This window comes from Nanorana parkeri, unplaced genomic scaffold, assembly GCF_000935625.1.
Source record: "Nanorana parkeri isolate BGI_ZX_2015 unplaced genomic scaffold, ASM93562v1 scaffold217, whole genome shotgun sequence".
NCBI lineage: Eukaryota > Metazoa > Chordata > Amphibia > Anura > Dicroglossidae > Nanorana > Nanorana parkeri.
The window spans coordinates 131,234-151,389 of NW_017306485.1; the positions used below are offsets into that span (position 1 = coordinate 131,234).

At 37.8% G+C, this 20,156-nt stretch overlaps 1 long non-coding RNA gene across 1 annotated transcript in view; it reads left to right on the forward strand.

Moving 5' to 3' along the window:
• Positions 1-20,156, forward strand: part of LOC108786586 — a 218,133-nt gene that overhangs the window by 5,778 nt on the left and 192,199 nt on the right. Inside the window, exon 2 of the long non-coding RNA XR_001941214.1 lies at positions 3,861-3,908. This is a non-coding gene — a long non-coding RNA (uncharacterized LOC108786586). The remainder of the gene's footprint in view (positions 1-3,860; positions 3,909-20,156) is intronic.

The following is a 20,156-nucleotide window of genomic DNA, read 5'->3' on the forward strand; positions in this document are numbered from 1 at the left end:
CTTGCCAGGGGATCTAACCACTGACTCAAACGTTTTGGCTTTAGATATATTTTAAGCTGTTTCTGTTGTAACAGGGTTACATTCTAAATAACATTTATTAAAGTTATTGGTTCTGCTGTTTTTATATGTGGGTGTTTTGAATAATCCTGTGGCTAGACAAATTCTGTTTTGTATGAAATCATGCCACATTTCTGAATGCCAAACCTAGATTACTCATCTAAAAGTATTTCTTGTTATAATACTGAGTCAATCATTTTTTTTTCTTCTTTTTTTATATTGTCATGTAATGTGAGCAAAATGGTACCATTAAGCTACTAAATGGCACTAATATAGACTGAAGGCAAGCAAGATTTCTCAAAACTCAGCCATGCAATTCACCTCTTCAATCTGTCTTGCAGCATGTTAACCTAGCATACTGTATATTACCAGTATGGGTTTTTAAGAGATTAAAGAAAACCCTTTTGGTGGGAAAGAATCTTATTGACCCCTTATTAATCAAGCTGCAATAATGTGTTAAATCATGCTAAAAGGTGACTATTACATTCTAAAGATGATTTACTAAAGGCAAATAGGTTGTTTCTTTTGCAAGGGTTTTTTCTCTTTGCATAGTGAATGTGGTGAAAATTAACTTTGCAAAGAATACCCAATCATATGCAAGGAAAAAACACATTATTTTTGCTTGCACATGATTGGATGTTGTACTGTAAGTCAGAAGGGCTTTATCTCATTCACTAAGCTAAGGCAAAATGTCCTTGTCATGTGTACAGTCTATTTGCCTTTTAGTTCTCTGTAGGGTCACGGGAGGACCTATAATAACGTCCTCCCATGAACCAAAACTCAGTATATAGTGGGTTATTGCCCACTATATACTGAGAGTGCCGCCGCCGGGAGGGAACCTGACAATATTGTCGAGATCCACCCTGCTGGCTGATAGCAGGCTCTGCCTATCTAGAAGCAGAACCAGTTATGCCCTCCCACTCCCCCATCCATTCCTCCAGCAAGCGCTGGAGGATCAGACAGGGGAGGGGGATCCCTGTGGGAAGTGATGACTGACAGTCACACGTCAATGGGGGTGAGTGTAATTCACTCACCCCATAGTTCTCCTTTTTTAAATTGCTATTTTTTTTTCTTGTAGTTTCGCCCTGCAGTTCCACAAGTTGAAACTAAATGGCAATCTTAGTGAACAAAAATCTACAAATTTTTGCAGTGAAATGCATTTGACCAAAATGTTGCTCTTATCTCTCAAAATAAGGTGTTTAGCTTTTGAGCATTGGGTTTGGCTATTGTGAATGCCTTTTTTAGCACTCCTTCGTAACTTCTAACATTGCATTCCACAAAGCTTCATTTTATTTTAACTTGTGTAAGTATGTACTAGCCATGCTAACGATATGATGATGTCTCTAAAGTTCAAAGGAGTTGAGTATTTCACATTCTATTGTGCTTCACATGATCCTTGTAAGCATGAAGCCCCCTGTATTTAACCACATTTCATGCATTTAACTAGTATTGAAATTCAATGCTGTTTCTGGGCAAGTACCCTAGAAATCTCACCAGGGAATGGTTACAATGCACTTTGTTAAATTGACCAAAATGAAAGACAGGCTTATATTTATGAACTGGAAAATAGACCTTTTTTTTAAAAAAAATAAAAAATGTTGCTTTATAGTAAATTGTTCATCCTGTTTTGTTTACAGATTGTATTTTATTCAATGCTTGTACAAACACTTGTAATACAAAACCATCACCTTGTAGTATAATGGCATTGCTATCATTTACTGCTAACACACTTTCGTTTAGATAAGTTTGTGACTCTCTCTCTTGTTCAAAGTGAATTAATTCCAGATGTCCTGCCTGGTCTCTCTCCTCCGTAATTATTCACTGTCTTAAAATCCTTGCTTGTAGGACTATAATGTATTTTGGGTTTTATGATTATTAGACATATCTGTAAACTAACTGCTGTACAACTGTCTAAATAGTTCCTCTAAGTAAACTGTTGAAAATTGCCCCCATTATTGATTTTTTTTTCTTCCTGCATAATACTGATTAACCAGTAGATTCTCTCCAGGGAACATACAAGTATACCTAATGCTTTTGTAAGACTTGTGGGGGTCTTTTTTAAGCATCCAAGAGCATTAGTTAGAGAGGAAGCATACTCAACAGGTTGGGCACTTCCATGGGGGACATAATGGGGTACCAATGCAAAGAGGGGGAAAAAATACCATACAGAAGTAGGTGGTCTCTTCACGCAGCATTGAAAGCAACATTAAAAACGCAAAAATCCTTTAACATGGCACACAATCAATCCAACCCCCTATGGCTGATCAAAGGATTTTAAACTTTTTTTGCAGACCCTGACATTTTATTTTGTTCTGGAGAAATGGTAGTTTTTCACCATTTCTTTTGAAACATGGAAGTGACTATGATTTAAGTCCCTAACTATTTCTCAGTGGTCATTCCCTGGCCAGGGAAGAAGGTGATTTAAGCATGATCTGTGCTTGATTGGCTTCAGTGGGCTGTAAAGGTGGCATTAGGGGTAGACCCCTAATGTCTCAAAGGGAACCTGTCACCACTAAAATGTTATCCCATATGGGGCTTGTGAGCCCCTCATGTGGTAGCAATAAAGTTAAGGTGAAAAAAGCTTTGAAAATGTTGAGAAAAAAATGAAACGTCCCAAAAAAGACCTCTGCATACATGCACATACAAATGCAAAAACCACTTCTGGTGCTCCTTATGAAAACACAAATTGTGCCACACTTTAGGTATTGCGATGTAGGTGAGAGTGAAAGCAACCATTCTAGGCTGTTACGGTGAACTTTAAATTGGTGATTTGTAAAAGCTTTTAAAGCGCCATGGGTTTACCATCGTTTTTTTACCATTTCACAGGCACATTCAATTTTAATGCTTGACATGTTTCGCCGCAGCCTCATCTTTTTATATTTTACCAAAAATTAGACTTAACTTAATTGTATTTTTTACTAAAAGTTTGATAAAACAGTTGTGCCAGTTGTACTATTATCATGCAACATAAAAAATTGCAACTGCCACCACTTTATTCTACAGGGTCTCTGCATTCAGGAAATATATACTTATGGGGAAGCCTAATTTGATCTGCAGGCCTATAATATGCTTTACATCTCCACCATAGTAGTGCTCAGCCGCACTTTACCAAAAGCTTGAGAATTGCCCTTAAAGGCCATAACACATTACATAATTCAGCTCCTACCAACTTGAATGGGTTTTGGGCACTATATTTGGATATTTTTTTTTAAATTTGGCGAATGTTCAACAAACCAAGATTTGCTTGGTTCACTCATCACTAATAGCTAAATATGAACTGTTGGGGGTGTTTAACTGTACTTTAGTACAGTTAAACCCAAAGTAGTGCTCTAGCGGCTTTAAGTTTTGATTCCACCCAAAATATGTTTAATTAGAGTTTACATCTGTTACAAAAAAAAATGACATTTATTTTGTTAAACACTGGAACGTTTAACCTAATCATATTTGGTATAAACAAAAATGTACAACTTTTTTTCTAATATGTTTCCAAGACGAATGAGCACAACAAAACACCATTTACAGAGTCGACTGGGTGACTTCCCACAACTTTTCACATTATCCATATCGTTCTATAATCAACTATGTGTAACCATGTTGACTCGGGAGTAGTCCTAGAGCATTTTTAGAAAATGGAAATAGAAAATATGCCAACTGTTAAATGTGAACCAGATTTGAAATAATAAAACATTCATTTCTCATTATTTCTCTGGCTAAATGCACCTTTTACCAAGCCAGAAAAAAATGAACTTTTTTTTAAAATTATTGTTCACAATCCATTTTTTTTTAAAATGTTTCTTCCACAGGGTTCTGGTAATGAAGATCGACAACGATGCAGTGCATGTACAGCTAAAGTAAGTGAATAACTTTTTGTTACCTCAGTATTACATTTCTGTATTTGTATAAAACGCTATTTTGTTTTTACATATTATATGTATATACTTCTGTGCCCAAGCTTTGCTTCCCAAGACCCTTTGGCAGAGATTGTGACCAATGTCTAGGTTTTCCGTCTATATTGTTCAGAAAATGTATTTAATCCCTTCTTTTCCTGTTTTTTATTTATTCTTTTTATTCTATGAATTCAATGCAGCAAAACTGCAAGGCCAACTGTAGGTGGTATTTTGACTTTTGGCAAGATTTAATGGGAATCTATAGTCCTTTCAGTGTTTCATTTTTTAAAAGTTTAATGTAAGTAATCTTATCAGCATGTATTAATAGAATAATATTGTATGCAATTCTATATCTATATAGGGGTAGCCATATTTGACGACTACATATGCAGGCTCTGCTTCCGTCAGTTGCAGGGCTGCATTATGGTTGTCCTTTACTGCTCCTTATAACAATAAACATGGATCTGATGATCACCTGTAATCAATACATTTTTATCATGGCCAATAACTTATTTCATTAGTAGAGTAGTTGCAGTGAAATAAATTGCTTCTTCTAGTGGTTATCTTTCATATACCTATATGTACTACAGTATATTTACAAAAAAAATGTGTGTGAGCATACACCTAAATGTGGTGGTGATCCTATCAAAATGCTTTCAAAATGCTTTGAGGTAAACGGCAATAATAACTAAAAACAAAATCTCCCTTGCCAAAAATGCTTTTCTTTAAGGTTAGATGGGGTAGCATATCTTTAACTGCATGTATTTTGGAATAAAATATTTAATGTTATTTGTTTTTATATATGAACTGTGCTCAAATATTTTTGTTTTTCAATACAAGTATTTTAAAGAAACTCCAGGAGGAAAATTTGTGGCCAAGGCACGCTTTTGTCTAGGTGATAAAAAAAGTTATACTTCCCAGACCATGCGAGCCGGCTTGTTCTTAGACTGGTGTCCAGAGCTTTTCTCTCCCTCTGCTGCATTGGTCTAAGGATCCTGGTGTCATCACGCTCTATACTCTGTGTATAGACGTTATGATGTTGGGGAGCAGTCCATCTGTGCAGAGGAGTTGATACGCTTCAGTGATCACAGAAGCAGGGAGCCGCTCAAATAATCTGGTGAGTATAACTTATTTTTTTTAAGCGCCTAGACATAGGTGCTTAAATTGTAGACATTATAAGCACTTAACCCTTGCATTGTGGGGGTTAGCCCCCCTGCAAGGGTTAATAACATTTTTTTCTTGCAGTTCTTCAATTACTTACAAGCTCTGACTTTTGGTACCAACTTTTTTGTCATGTGACTGTATCGCAGTCAAAGGGAGTACATATTCTTACATTTACCATAAATTATATACTAGGTAATTATTTGTGCATTGTATTATTACATGAATTTGTGGATGGATATAAAGTCTTTTTAATTGTCTAACTTAACAAAACTGATGGGTTGATGGAGGCTATAAATAAGACTCTTGGCAGACCTATCTATAAGGAGTGGCACTAAGCTAATAGCCTAGACATTGTACAGGAAATCTTAACTGCACATATGCAGAGAGAAAAATATATGTTCTAATTATATGAAAGATTTAAACTTCCAGGCATAAATAATTGCTGTTAATCTTAATTATCATGCTTATGCTTAATGATGCTTAATAATCATGTTTGATTGATATATATATATATACATATATATATATTTTCTGACTCCCCTTGTTAGAAAGCAAGAAATCATTTTTACATATATTCTAAACAGATTTTTGAGTTCAATTGTGGGTATGCCAAATTTCCCATGACAAGACTGAAAGCTTTGCAGAAAGAACTATTTCTTTACCAATAATTGGTTGGTCTCCAACTCTAACTTGTCTATAGGAGACTCTGGCCATCATTGTAGAGAAGTGTTTTACTCAATTCGTTACTTCGTGCCCCTTAACTGCAAATCTTTTTCAGATAGCTCCTCATGCATACCCCTTTATACTCCAAAGTGTTATTTGGGTTACATGTTTACTACTCCTTAAATGTGCATGTCTGTCTTCCTAACAAATCTACTATTAATACATGAATAACAATGTTAATTGTTGAAGGCTATTTCCTTAAAGTGGAACTAAACTTACAATTTAATGTATAAAAATGGTAGCAGGTAAAGATTTTGTCAGAAAAAACGTCTTTCCCTTTTTAGCTAGCCATTTTTTTTTAAATTGTACACTGATTGCAAGGCATGAGCAATGTACACTCCCATAGAGAGTAGAAACTGGGCGGTCAGAAAATGTAACTACTCATGCCAATTCATGGACATTTAAAGTATTTACATATTCTTAACAAGCAATAAATGAGCTTTAAAACAAGTCCACACTGATCTCTGTAACTGCAGTTACTGTGGGGTAATTCTTCATAGCTAGCATGACCAGAATTGCACTTTATACTATTAAATTAAGGATATTTAAGCAGCCAGCCCCACCCCATGAACCTGACACTTTCAAGAAGGCAGTACTTAATTCAGATTCTCTATGTACCTGGCTAGTACATTGATTCAGTGGTTTCAGTATTTTGAGTCTCTTTCCAAAGCAAGAATACAGATCAGGTGTTCAACAAGAAAGTGTTCTCAAGTATCCTTGATGTAGGGCGGAAGGGATCTCACAAGCGGTTGTAGTGCTGAATCGATGAACATGGCCACTGGTTGTAGGAGGCTGTGCCGGAGACTATTGATCTCTTTATGTACATTTTGGCAGGCCCTGAGGAAGGGACCCTCTGTGGCCCCCGAAATGTTGGCTGTATGACACTTGTGACAATTCAATAAATGTGCTTATACTTCTCGCACATATCGAGTGCTGGTGACTATTATGGACTGCACATTTCTGTCAAACTGTTAATTACAGTATTCACAGCTGTATCCATATGATATTGGATGTATATCTAGAAAAATCAAGGTTCTGAAGGGTGTAGAGAAAACTGGTAGGTGAGGAAAAAACATGCCAGCAATATCCGCTTCAAACGTATCCATTTTTTTTTTGCCTTGAGCACCAATATTGCATATGCGTTGTGGGGAACTGCAGTCCAGGTCTGTTGGCACATGAGTGCCATGTGTTGCTGTAAAGCGAGCTGAAATGTTCACAATCATGGACATTTATCATATAAGGTAATGCTGCTTGAGAAGGGAATGAATTTGCACTTTTTCAGTATTTTCTTTAATAGGTGACTTTTTTTCCCTTATGGCCAAAGCTTGTATATCTCATATGTGGTATATCAGGGCCAATCACAACTAGATGTCATGGTTACCTTGCTCATACCTTTTTATAAACACTGATAATCCTAAGCATATTCTACTTCCACTTCCAATAAGAAATGTGCATTTTCCTACAGTATTTAAATGGGATTTTACTGTTAAGCTTTCTTTTCCTGTAGTGTTCTTGAAATGTGGGGCACTGTGTATGAGTTATGTTAATGTGTTAGGGCAATGAATACATTAATTTCATTAGTGAATGGCCTGAAAGCAATAATTACCAGTGTAGGTGTGTCAGAAACGATCATGTTCAGTTTTGCCAGTTAATTATTAAGATTTTGTTCTGAAGGGCCCAGATCTGACATCCAGCTTTTAATTTAGCTGTAAATAAAACTCTCTAGTATGCAGGAAAGAAAAGCTAAGCCAAGAACTTGCTTTGCTCTTGGATTTCTGCTTTTATTTTTTCAATCTCGACTTCCAATAAGATGCCAAAATAATTAGTGTCAGTGATGTGAATTTTATTGCATAACCCCAAAAGGGCACATTATAATAAAAATAGCAATTTTGTTTTTTTTAATCCTCTTGTCTCTATTTAAGTTACAGTATATAAATTTTCTACTGAAAAAAAAAAAACTTGATACAACATGATCTTAAAAAGCGAGGTAGTGAGATAGTTTTATGGCTCTAAAGGATTTTGTTGTTTTTCTAAACTCTCTGGCTCTTTAATGAGTTCTCAATTTGTATTCTTTGCTTACTCTGTCCAACAAATTGCCAGAAAGGATTTCTGCCACTATAAAATATGTGTTGTGTGTCTATATGTATCTGTGTATATATACAGTCATCGCCAAAAATATTTGCACCCCTGCATTTCTGTCAGATATTGCACCACTTTGCACAGAAAATTGTTGCAATTACAAGTGTTTAGGAAATAAACATGGGAATGCCTAAACATTTGTAATTGCAACAATTTTCTGCGCTTAGTGGTATATTAATTTCAGTAATATTATTTCTAAAACCTACAATGTGCAGCGACTCCTCCATCGTACACTGAGAAAGCAATATTCTTTTAATGTCATCTTTGTCACTATTAAAGGCCATCTCCAGCTGAAATGATTTTGTTAATAGAATGCAGAAGGTTTAGAATTTTATTGCTGTCAATTATTTCATTGTGAGATTTGACCTCACAATAAAAAAGAAGGTGCATACCTCAACAAAAACAAGTGGTTCTAAGCCTTTCACACATTTAGTAATAACTGTTGCTATGTCCCCATTGTAAATTTTCGATTAGCCTTCTTTTTCTGTGATCCCCCTTCCCCTGTCAATCAAGGCAGGCATTGGTGACCTCTGGTAAACCTAATATAAAAGTTATGACTCTCATAAGTAATACACTGTTAATGTTAAGGCCTTGTTCACACCAAGCGTGACGCAGGTGCAGAGCGGAGCAGTTGCAGACCGGATCAAAACTGCGTCCAATGTATTCCAATGGTATTTTTTTGCTCCAGTTCACATCGCAGCGTGCAGTTCTAGAGCAGGTAAAAAAACTGCAGCAAGCTAAATTTTATCTGCTCTGCAACGCATGCAAACGCATCATAAATTCATGCAAATGCCTGGAATGCACTGAAAGCCCATGTTAAACAAAAAAAAAAGAATTTTTGTGTTCACCAAAAATGCGGCAAAAAACGCGGCACAACCCACTGCACTGCGTGTGCAGAAACCTGAGTGGATCTGCTCTGCATTTGGTGTGAACAAGGATCAACTGATGCCTCTGGTCACCCCCCCTTTGGTTCGCAAAAAATAGTGAGGACCCAGTTCCTTCACATTGGCTTTATTTGGTTTCACACTTAAACAATCAGCAACATTGCAACCATTTTCAACCACTTTCTCTATAAAACCAACAAGGAGAAAAAAATAGCTTTCTGAAATATATGGGAAAATTGTACATATTGGAGGTGATTATTAGGAATAGAGGCTGTTAACTGTAAGAGCTTGGTAAATGGCTAGGTGAAGTCACATTGATTTCAAAGAACCAATCGTGTCCTAGCAAAAATCCCTTTTTAATCTCCCTCCCTCCCCTACCATAATATGGTATCCAAAGTTTAACACAGATTAACCAGATTTACTAACATTTAGCTTGTAAAGTAAACATTTACTGAATGGTCTTTATTTCTTTAGTAAATCAACCCCATAGTATCACGGAAGCTGGGTAAAACAGAATGGATAGATCAGAATTGTCACATACTTTTTTTTTTTTTTTTATTCCACATCATACAGTTCTATTTAAGATGATCAGCCAGAGATGTCTTTTCATATATTTGATTAGCATTTTTCATAACATATTTTCTGTTAGAGAAGCACCCTTATGCTGTTGAAAGTACTGTTTATGTTTACATATGCATATCAAATGTTCAATCCACTAACTTTTGTTACGGCTGTTAAGCTATGAGCTTATACTAATGTTGTTAGTTGCATTAAGAAGATGCAAGCCATCCCATCTGCTTTACTGGTGAGTCAGCTCTGAGTTTATGCATCATATTCTGCAACAGAAGGCTCAGCTATCAATTGTTTACACTATATTTGAAAAAATATATATTTTCAACACTGGTTCACAAATGGCTTTTAACAAATGGATTTGCAGCTCCAAATGTTATATATGTAAGGCAGTTGAATATTTTATATTCTTTCCCAAATTGTTAGTGGACTGTTGGCAGCCAAGCACTATAGTCCGTTCAGCTAATAAGACCTTCAACTGAATAACTTGCTTTCCAAAATCAAGTAAATGATTATACCAGAAGCTTAACTAGAGTTTTGCAGTATAAGACTCCAAAGTGTGATGGGAAATGACTTTGTCAAGTATATGTACAACTCTAGAAAAAAAGGGGGGGTTAACTCGTCACAAGATGACGGGTTGGTAGTGGTCAATTTCAGGATCCGGACAAGTCAGTTGGTTACATGAAAAATTGATTTTATTGAAAAAAGACATACAAGATAACACATTTGACTAACAATACCTACATAAAACCTCTTAAAAATACAGACACTAGTAAATTAAATGTGGATCGATCCTCATTCGCTTCTATCATTAATTTCACCGTAAGGGGTAAGTAGCTGGTGTGTTTCCCGCGTTGCCACTTATCTCTCCGTGAAATGGCCCATGTGTATATCAATAAACATGGGCTATCTAGATGAAGCCATATTCCAGGGTATGGGCAATCAAAAGGAAAAACATTCTGGTAATTTCATGTTGTGAATTAAAGAAAAGAGTCAAATTAAATTTGAAATGGTAACCTAGGTTTCGTACATTTGAAATCAGGTTATATAATGTGCTTAAACACTGATGCTTGTGAATAAGATAGATCCTATATGGCTATTTTCTGGTTTAATCAAATATGTCCTCAAATGTTTTCAGTTCCTTTCCCTCTATTAATTTGTTTTTTCTTTAGGGATTCCTTTGATGGGTGTTTCACTGTGGGGTTAAGTTTTCCTTACAGGAAAACGGGATAGTTAATGACAATCAGCATGGGTTCAGGAAAGACCGTTCCTGCCTAACTAACTTGCTAACTTTTTATGAGGGGGTAAGTAGAGATATGGACGGAGGTAAGCCGGTGGATGTGGTATATCTGGATTTCTCAAAGGCTTTTGATACGGTACCACACAAACGCTTGCTACACAAGCTAAATAAACATGGGCTATCTTTTTCCTTTTGATTGCCCATACCCTGGAATATGGCTTCATCTAGATAGCCCATGTTTATTGATATACTCATGGGCCATTTCACGGAGAGATAAGTGGCAACGTGGGAAACACACCAGCTACTTACCCCTTACGGTGAAATTAATGATAGAAGCGAATGAGGATCGATCCACATTTAATTTACTAGTGTCTGTATTTTTAAGAGGTTTTATGTAGGTATTGTTAGTCAAATGTGTTATCTTGCATGTCTTTTTTCAATAAAATCAATTTTTCATGTAACCAACTGACTTGTCCGGATCCTGAAATTGACCACTACCAACCCGTCATCTTGTGACGAGTTAACCCCCCCTTTTTTTCTGCACAAATACGGTCAGGGATCGGACTACACAAGCAGTTGTGCAAATACAAGGAGGGGGATTATAATTCATCGGATCTCCAGGTAGGAACAAAACCCATTTTGAACTATATGTACAACTCTGCATAAGCTATTGAAGAGAACTGTTTTTAAGCCTTGAGATATCATGCTTTATGTATACTTCCAAACTGTCCATTTGGAACCAACTCCCTCTGCCCCCCATATCCTCCTATAAAAAGGTACTATTTACCTACCATAAGTGTTATTCTGCATTAAGACTTTAGCTTATCTCTTCTCCTCCTCCTCCCTCCTCCGGTCCAGAGTTTGATGTGCATAACAGTCAACCGCAAATGACTACATTTCAGAGCTCAATGTGTGCCCTTAAGCTAAGTATCATACATACTTCACAAAGGGCCATTGTTAGGGTCCATTCGTACCACATACATTGGAGCTGTGCTGGCCATTGTTTCTAGCAGAGCCCCTATGCAAGACCAGGCAATTTGCCTTGTCACGGATGAACACATTTCACACCACCGTGTCGTGGTGGGAACCCAGTGGTTTGCTCGTAGAACTGAATGAAATGTCACTTGTCATTTCAATAAAGTTCTAAAAAAATAAATAAAAACAGACCCTGCGATGTGTCAGGCACTGCACACTAGCCGCTGGCCACAGTGGCTGGTGTGAATGGATACTTACTGTGCCAAAAAGAAAGCTGCTTTATTATTAGTAATGCATGCCAATACATGTGAAATATTGTCCAAGATCCGGGTTGCGGAACTGATTTGCTGACCAGAGCGTGACACTTACAGAGAACTTAAACTTCCTGTTGATTCAATCTGCAAGTACCCTTTTTGTGGTCAAGGACTGAACTTGTACAGCTGAAGACAGTTGCTTCCTTGAAGGTCATCTTTGAAAGCAAATATCTGTTAATGAGTTGGTTGCATAGGCATCACAGGATCCCAGCACCAGAGGCATGTGCCCTGTGTCTAGCAAGACCTAACAGTCATTCTGATTTTGTGAGTGACCTGATGGTGTCTGTATAGTTGTGACTCTTCTGGCCCGACATGGCTCTTCAGAGATCCTGGAGTCAGAAGGAAGTGACATGGGACCTCTGCAGCACTCCTTATGCAAGTATACATTGCTTGTGCTTCATCTATGTAAAAAAAAAATGAAATTATTTATGCTGAGCTATTAGTCAGTGTCAATTTTATTCATTCCGTGCACTATTTATGTGTTTTTTATTTAATTATGTCCAGACTTCAAGACAGACATTTTATTCTTGTGTGCCTTGGTATGGAATTTGACTTTTTATTTCATCCATTGTCTCAGACATGCCTTTATCATCGAACACAAGAGATAAACTGCATGTACTCAGAGATTTCAAATTATCACACCGGCATTAAATTGCCCTTTATATTTATGGCTTTAAGAAAGTTCATCATCTAAGTGTGTTCCTTGCCAGTTAATTTCCTGCTAATGAACGTTTTACAGGTTCTCTTTTGAAAGTGCAGCTCTTCTTCCTAAATCCTTTTGTCTGTTCTTTATTACTTTTGTCATTAAGCATAATTTCTGGATGGTAGCTCTTCATCTACAATACGAATTATCTTTTTTTTTCCTTTTCTTTAACAACACCCAGCTATTATCATATGCACACAGCCACAGTATTCTGGCTTATGAAGGCCCTGTAACCTGCATTTGAGGGTTTGTTGTGGTTTTTTTCATAAAGGTCTTTACATTTGATTAAAAGTATTAAAGAATGGATCAAAAATGTGACATTTCCTTTTTAAAAATTCTACCAATTGAATGCTGGATTTAAATTGTCCACATGAAGATGGGACAATCTGATGTGAATTGTGCAAGGGTTTTGCGATACACCTATTATGTGTAGATTATTTGCATATTTTCTATGGTAAAATGGAAAAAGTGCAACCGATTCCTCCATCTACGCTAAACTGTGTGGATGGAGGAATCTCCCACTGGGCAGCAGTGATAACCTGAAAGAGGTTCTAATTAACTCCTCCTTTTTTCTTTTTTTTTTATTTGGGTTGTCATACATCTTCACTATAAATAAGCATTTGGCAGACTTCAACTTTAGCTGAATCCTGCTTTCTCTTCTGCTGATTTGTGATGGGCTGATTGATAGACAAGTGCAAGGCAGAAAAGAAAACCAATCGTTCTGACCAAACATCATAGAGTCCCTTCATACAATCTCATTGTGGTCATATGTAACCATCAATATTTGTGTGCATAGTATTTTTAGATCTGTAAACAGACTTTCCATCAAAGCATTTAAAGCTGATCTGTGGCCTAATCCTACTTTCCCTGCCACCACCACTAAACTTTACCCCCCACGCACAAACTTAATTTTACAACTAGAATAAAGAAAAAACCTAAATTATATTGAAGTTTAAAGTCTTCTTCCTTCTTCTGCAATGAAGTGGGAAGGTCCCTCTTTGAGTGGCCACATTTCTTCCTGGTGATCTGGACACTTCCTATTGGCCTTCCATATGCGGGGTCCTCACAGGGTCCTGAAGATTTCCACAGTGGGGTAATGACCTCCTGACGACAAAATATTTTCATGTAAACGCTATACAGTCCCTTTTAACTGGGTCAATATAGTAGACTGCCTTTTCTAAGCTCCTTTTAAAAAAAGGTTGATGTTATGAGATTAGCATGATGGCTTTGCAACCAGCATTTTTTTCAAAAGATATAAGCCCCCATTTTCTGTTAATTTAGCTACTGTATACTTGAAGTAATAGTAAAACATTAAAGTTGTTGTAAGCGCACTACTCTGGTGGTAAATGGAAACGTTTTAGATGGCTAACGGGGGGGAGGGGGGGGGCGTGCTGCCTCCATGAACAGGGAGAGGAACCCCGTGTGCAAGCAAAAGAAAACTGGGCAAGGAAGCGCTACTATCCTTTTGAATATATGTGGTCACAATATTGCCTGTATGTTTGTTGAGTGTAATTACTCATGGATATTGGCATCAAAGAAAAATTGGAATAACTCACTGTTAGATGGTCTGTATGCGGCCAGAGAGAGGCGTTGCCCTGCCGGGAGGGTCGTGGGCCAGAAGACCGTGATGCTCGATGAAAATGACCTCTGTGTAAAAGAATCAGTGAGCACAGATGCTTAATTGAGAAGGGGGATATAGAGCATATTGTCCCCCGACATTTCACCATGACACATTATAAAAACACATCTGCATTACACATATACGCCATTGAACATATATCCACTTAACGATCACCCTCCGAAAGGTTTCGCCAGTTGTGCAAGAGAAACTTTTTGGATCTACAAATTAAATACACTAGTACCAACCGGTCTGAATAAGGAGATTGAAATACATACAATCTTATGAGCAGTAGTCCTTTTAGTCAATATGTTCCACGCACAGAAAATCGAAATTATTTTATCTTCATTTATACTGTGATTTACAATTTCATGCAGTTTTACCATGATCCACATCCTTCTTTTCGTAATTGTTTACCTATTTTTAATAATTTTTGTATTTTAACATTTTTACATAATTTTATATTATTTAACATTTGTTATAACCAAAAGTCCATGATTTTAGATATGCAGCCTTCGTTCACAATTCCCCATTCAATTTTAAAGTCCTTGTTTCAACAGCCGAATAAACTAATAAATGTTTTAATATGTCACCAAGATTTGACATGCCTGTATGTCCAAATGCGTTCTATCTGTGAAGAACAGTTTTATCAATGCGATGTCTTAGCTGCAAACCACACTCTCGTTTAATCCTGCACCAACCAGTAATCGACACGGGAGGTGTACCCGCCCACCTGTCACATTTTAAATAAGTCTTCCTGATTCCCGCCCGTTCTTGATTTTCTTGTACGGCTTGAGAAAGATGCACCGGCCTCAAAACGCGTAGCCATTGGACAGCTCCTTTCCAGCCCCTCACTGACCTCACACTGTCATTTCACGTTGCTTCTCACTGACAGCTAGACACAGCGAGCCGCGGCTTAAGAGGCAGCTAAGCAGCGGTTTCTCGCACGGATTCGTTCAGGCTCAGCTTGGCCAGCTGAGTTCTGTCGATTCCCCCTAAGATACATCTCACATATACTACCTACCCCAGACTGAGGTCCTTTTCATCGAGCATCACGGTCTTCTGGCCCACGACCCTCCCGGCAGGGCAACGCCTCTCTCTGGCCGCATACAGACCATCTAACAGTGAGTTATTCCAATTTTTCTTTGATGCCAATATCCATGAGTAAGTACTCAACTAACATACAGGCAATAGTGTGACCACATATATTCATGTATAGGGTGGTAGCACTTCCTTGCCCAGTTTTCTTTTGTGTACTTGAAGTGACATCTTTGTCTGTCCTTCTTCTTCTTTTTTTTTTGTTATATTCTTGGTGATTTTTGAGTGCCTTTTTATAAAAGGCATACACTTTGAGGGACGCCATGTTGGTGCGACTTTCTATTTTGGGATTTACCAAATGGAAAATAATCCTAGACTCTTTACATGGTTAATGTTTTATTGCTCTTTGCTTACTGTGGAGAACAATTGGAACACTCATCCCCAGACAGGAGCAAGAAGAGGACCAAAGGGCCTTTGGTCATATTTGTAGATACTTCCTGTATTGCTTTTGGCCTTGGCATGCCTCAAGCATTGGCTACCAGCTCTTAACATTTAAAATTTGACACCTGACTCTAGCAATAAAATCTTTTATATAAAATAACCCTTTAGGATAATACACAGTACCGATAGAGGCATGTTTATACATTTTACAGAGCTGCCCATAAGAAAGCAATCGGAATCCGTCTTAAACGGTTCTTCATCAGAGTGAATTCCAATTGTCTGCAATGGGTTACTGTAATTTAAGAATTCTCACTTTAAGAGTAAGCGCTTTTTATCCAATAATGCCATATGTGGGGTCTGCAGTGAAAATGACCCCCTTCCAACCGCTGCCCTTCGTCATCAAGAGGGGAAAAAAAGCAAAATACACTGATACTGTTTACTATTTTTTTTTATGCCAAAGGATTTGTAAATTTGTGCAACTTGCCTTTTGACTCATACACCTCTGCCCCCACTGTGCAGCCAGGAAGCTAGCACACTTATCAGCTAGTTTAGCAATGCAGTTTGCTGTATAACCCCTTTGAACGCATATTGGTAAATTAATCAGCATTATCACCTCTGTCCAGTGAGCAGGGAGCTGACCTAAGAAGCAGTAATACTAGCCAAGTAACTTTCTCTATAGACAATACATGCAATATTCAGTATTACAAGATTCAATGTCCTGACCATGTAGGATGGTGTCTTCAAGTCTTTTGATTAGAAACTTGAAAACATTCTGCTCAAACTAATGCAACAATACCAACCAAACAAATACAATATAGATAAATGCTGTTACGAGGATCAGATTTATCTATTTCAGATATTAGCTGCTCTGAAGATGGTTGTAGCAGGTAATCAATGTCAATGTGTGTGTTTTTTTTTTTTGTTGTTTTTTTTTTTTTATAGCAAGTTTTTTTTTTTTTACAGCATTTTCCTGAATATTTAAACTGAAAAATCCCAAAGGCAAGTGTGATTTAATAGCTGGCCTGTCTAAAAGGCAGAGAGTAATTGTTGCTGCAGGTTAAACTAGGGCACGACCCTAAATCTGTTCCTCTCATTTGTAGATGTCCCAAAAAAAAGTAAACGTGGGGTTGGTTATCTAACCTTTTTATTGCAAGGACAATAACAAATAAATAGTATAATGCTGGCTGAACATTTAGACTATGCATCACAGAATCCCAGGGGCAGCTTGAACCTAGAGTACACTCAACAAATATTGGTGTACATGGCATTAGTCATCTTTTTATGCCTTGTAGTCAGAGGTTTACTGTTAATTTCCCTTTTTACATTTTTTCTGTCTTTTTATGCGGTCTAAAGCAACAAAGAGTTCTGCAACCATGAGTTTTTTTGTTTTTTTAATGTAACTGTCAATCCTCAAAATCTTTATCTGCTTTATCTGACACAAACGTTTGTTTTATGGTTGATTACAGTATTATTCCACTATTTTTATAGTCCATGAACAAAATTGGTTGTAGTGATGTTCCAACAAGTTGGTAAATCTTTACAGGCTATAATGAGCCTTTTAATGCTTGTACTTGTTGCTTAGGAGTTGAAAGCTGAAGTCCAGGCAAACACATGAAATACAGTGGAAATTAGGGACCTATAATGCCAAAGGATTTGTATTTATGTCCATCCAATTATTACACAGCTCTGTCTGGCAGGGGAGGAGACCTGTTTTTTCTCTGACACAGTTCAGTAGCACTTGTCTCCTTCCTAGCCCCAGTCTGTTACTGGTCTGTGAAAAAAGAAGCAGCAGATGAATGAGCTAATCAGTCCCTTTGCTCACTTTGCCTCATACTGTATATCTGCAGTGTGAGATTTAAGGCAATGCCACCTGACTGATGATCTCACGAGACTGGGATTTGCTAGTATGCTTGCTCACTGTTCTCTTTGCTGGAGGACATGAGGCAAAGCCCTTCCTTTCACCAAGATGGCAGCCTTTACAGAGACACAAAACAAGGCATGGCAAGTCAGTAATGGGAAAACATCAGCTGCAGGGAAACCACTGCTTTATTGTGACACTTCCCCCCCACACACACACACCAATACTGTACTCGGTCATATGCACAGTCTTATTACAAGATTGTTTTATCCATGTTGTTGTCCGATTTCTAGATTATTTTTGTACTTGCAACTTTGAAAGCTTCATTTTGTTAGCATTGTTTCATAGAAGGTTATGGTTTGCTGACATTCTTTTAATGGATTATTGAAACTAATATGGTTTGTCTTAAACAGCAGATTTTACTCGCATATGGCTTGCAGAGTTCAAACTTTCTGACTTAACTCTGCCATTACCTTTTGTAATGCTACCCCCGAAAGGGCTGCGGTATGAACTCGGGCCCTCCTGACCCACTGTGGTGATGACAAGTTTCTGTACCAAACTCAATGTGACACTTTGTGGGAAGTTAAAATGGGCTTTATTCAAGTTTAAAAGCCCTATGAAGAGAGAAAGGGTTAACAACATAACAATACAAACAGGGAGAGACTACACAACAATGATGAGTTAACTGAGGCAAAGTAATCCATGTACACACTCTTAAACAGATGCAAAGTCCCATTTAAAAAAAAGTGCTTTAAATGACAGCTATCTAAAGTCTGCCCCTTCCCTCCCCCACTGGCCATGGTAAAACAGGTTAATGGTGGCTGGCGTTGGGGCCCAAGTTATGGCTGGAGTAGTGCATGTTCAGTTTTGCAAGAAACATTCTACACCGAGCAGTGAGTATTGGCTAAGGGTGGCACAAGGCCTATCACCAGATCCTGGAGGCTGTATGTAGTCTCAGGTGCCTTTAAGTCCCTCGTGGGCCAGCGAAATGCTCTGCACCTCTCATGTTGGCTGGAGATGCAGTTAGCTGGATGAAGCAGAAATCTGAACAGTTATCATCTCTCTCTGATGGCTGTAGAAAGCTTGTGATCAGCGGGGACACAACACTAGAGCACCAATTACTGGATGGCTAGACACTAAAATACCTGAGGCTGGCACTGTATTCTGTGCAGTGTTATTTTAAAGTTTATATCTCTCAGCACAGGCTGTCACTACACTTTTTTTTATTCTAGATGCTCTGCAGCCACATGCTTTCTCCAGGACACAGTACCACAGTTTTTTTTTCAGCAGCTCTGTCCCCTTTGCCCTTTGCAGTCTGTTTATGTACACTTCTGGGAAGAACAGCCACACTCAGCCTGTTTTTCCTACTCTCCTGGGCTGCTCTATGTTATGGTAGCCAGTCATCTCCACAGCCATTCAGAGCAGTTTCTTCCCTCTCCTGGGTGGTGGACAGGGCTAAAACAGCCTGGCAGCCCATTACAGCTCTCCTGTGCTCCTAGCCAATAAGGCCAACAAAGGTGATTTGACAAAATTATTAGGTTAGTTAAGAATTCTTTTCTAATGTTAGCTTAAAGTGACATTAAAAGTCGAAAACTTTTTTCCCTCCCCCAAATGTTAATTAAAGCACTTACCTTAAATTATGTTTTTTAATCCGATCTTCTTTCCTGTCCTTTTCAGCCTTCTCTCCAGCGCTGCGGCGAGTATCAGATCCAGCGCTGACTCCTTTGTCCCACGGTGTCTGCATGCGGGTGCACGCGTCCATAGACTTGCTTTGTTTCTCTCCTCGTCTCCCGGCCGAAAATCTGAACTGCGCATGCGACCGCCCCAAGATGCTTTGCAGCCGCCCGAGCATTTTCGGATTTTCAGACGGGAGCGCATGGTGAAGACGGGTAAGTTTAAACCGCTTTTAAAGGGTTCTTTTTTTTTTTTTACTTTTTCCATAGATCTACTGCTTTTAGCAGTAGATCTATGCAAAAAAACGTAGGGTTTAGAAACCCTTTAACCCTTTTGTGACTGCAATATGCCTTGAAAAGTTCAAATGTAAAATGCCATTTGCTAGAAGTGTTTAAAAAAAAACTTTCCAGCGGAGAACTAGAAATGTGCAACTGTGTTCCTAGTTCTCAGACCTGCTGTCAACTAGGAAAAATAGTAGACCCAAATGGATATTTTAATTGGGGCTTTATAGGTGCCAGACTACAGCAAGTAATGGAACTTAAATGTGTTCTTTAAAAAACATATGATATTAATATGATATTTAATATCTTAAAAGCATTAAAACCATAAACAAACAACCATTATTGTGTGTTCCTTCTATAATCAGGCATACTGTATAAAGATGGTAAGATACCTCTCTGGGCCAATCTGATCAATGTAACCATACAGTAAATCAAAATAGATATTAGACATTGAAATATCAAGTTCATAGATGTACATAGACTGGTTGAGTCCTCCAAAAGACCAAAATGAAGATCATCTTCCATGAAAACAAAAAAAAATCATTAGCAGTTAGTTTAGAGTTTATAACATTCATCTGACTGGTGTTTAA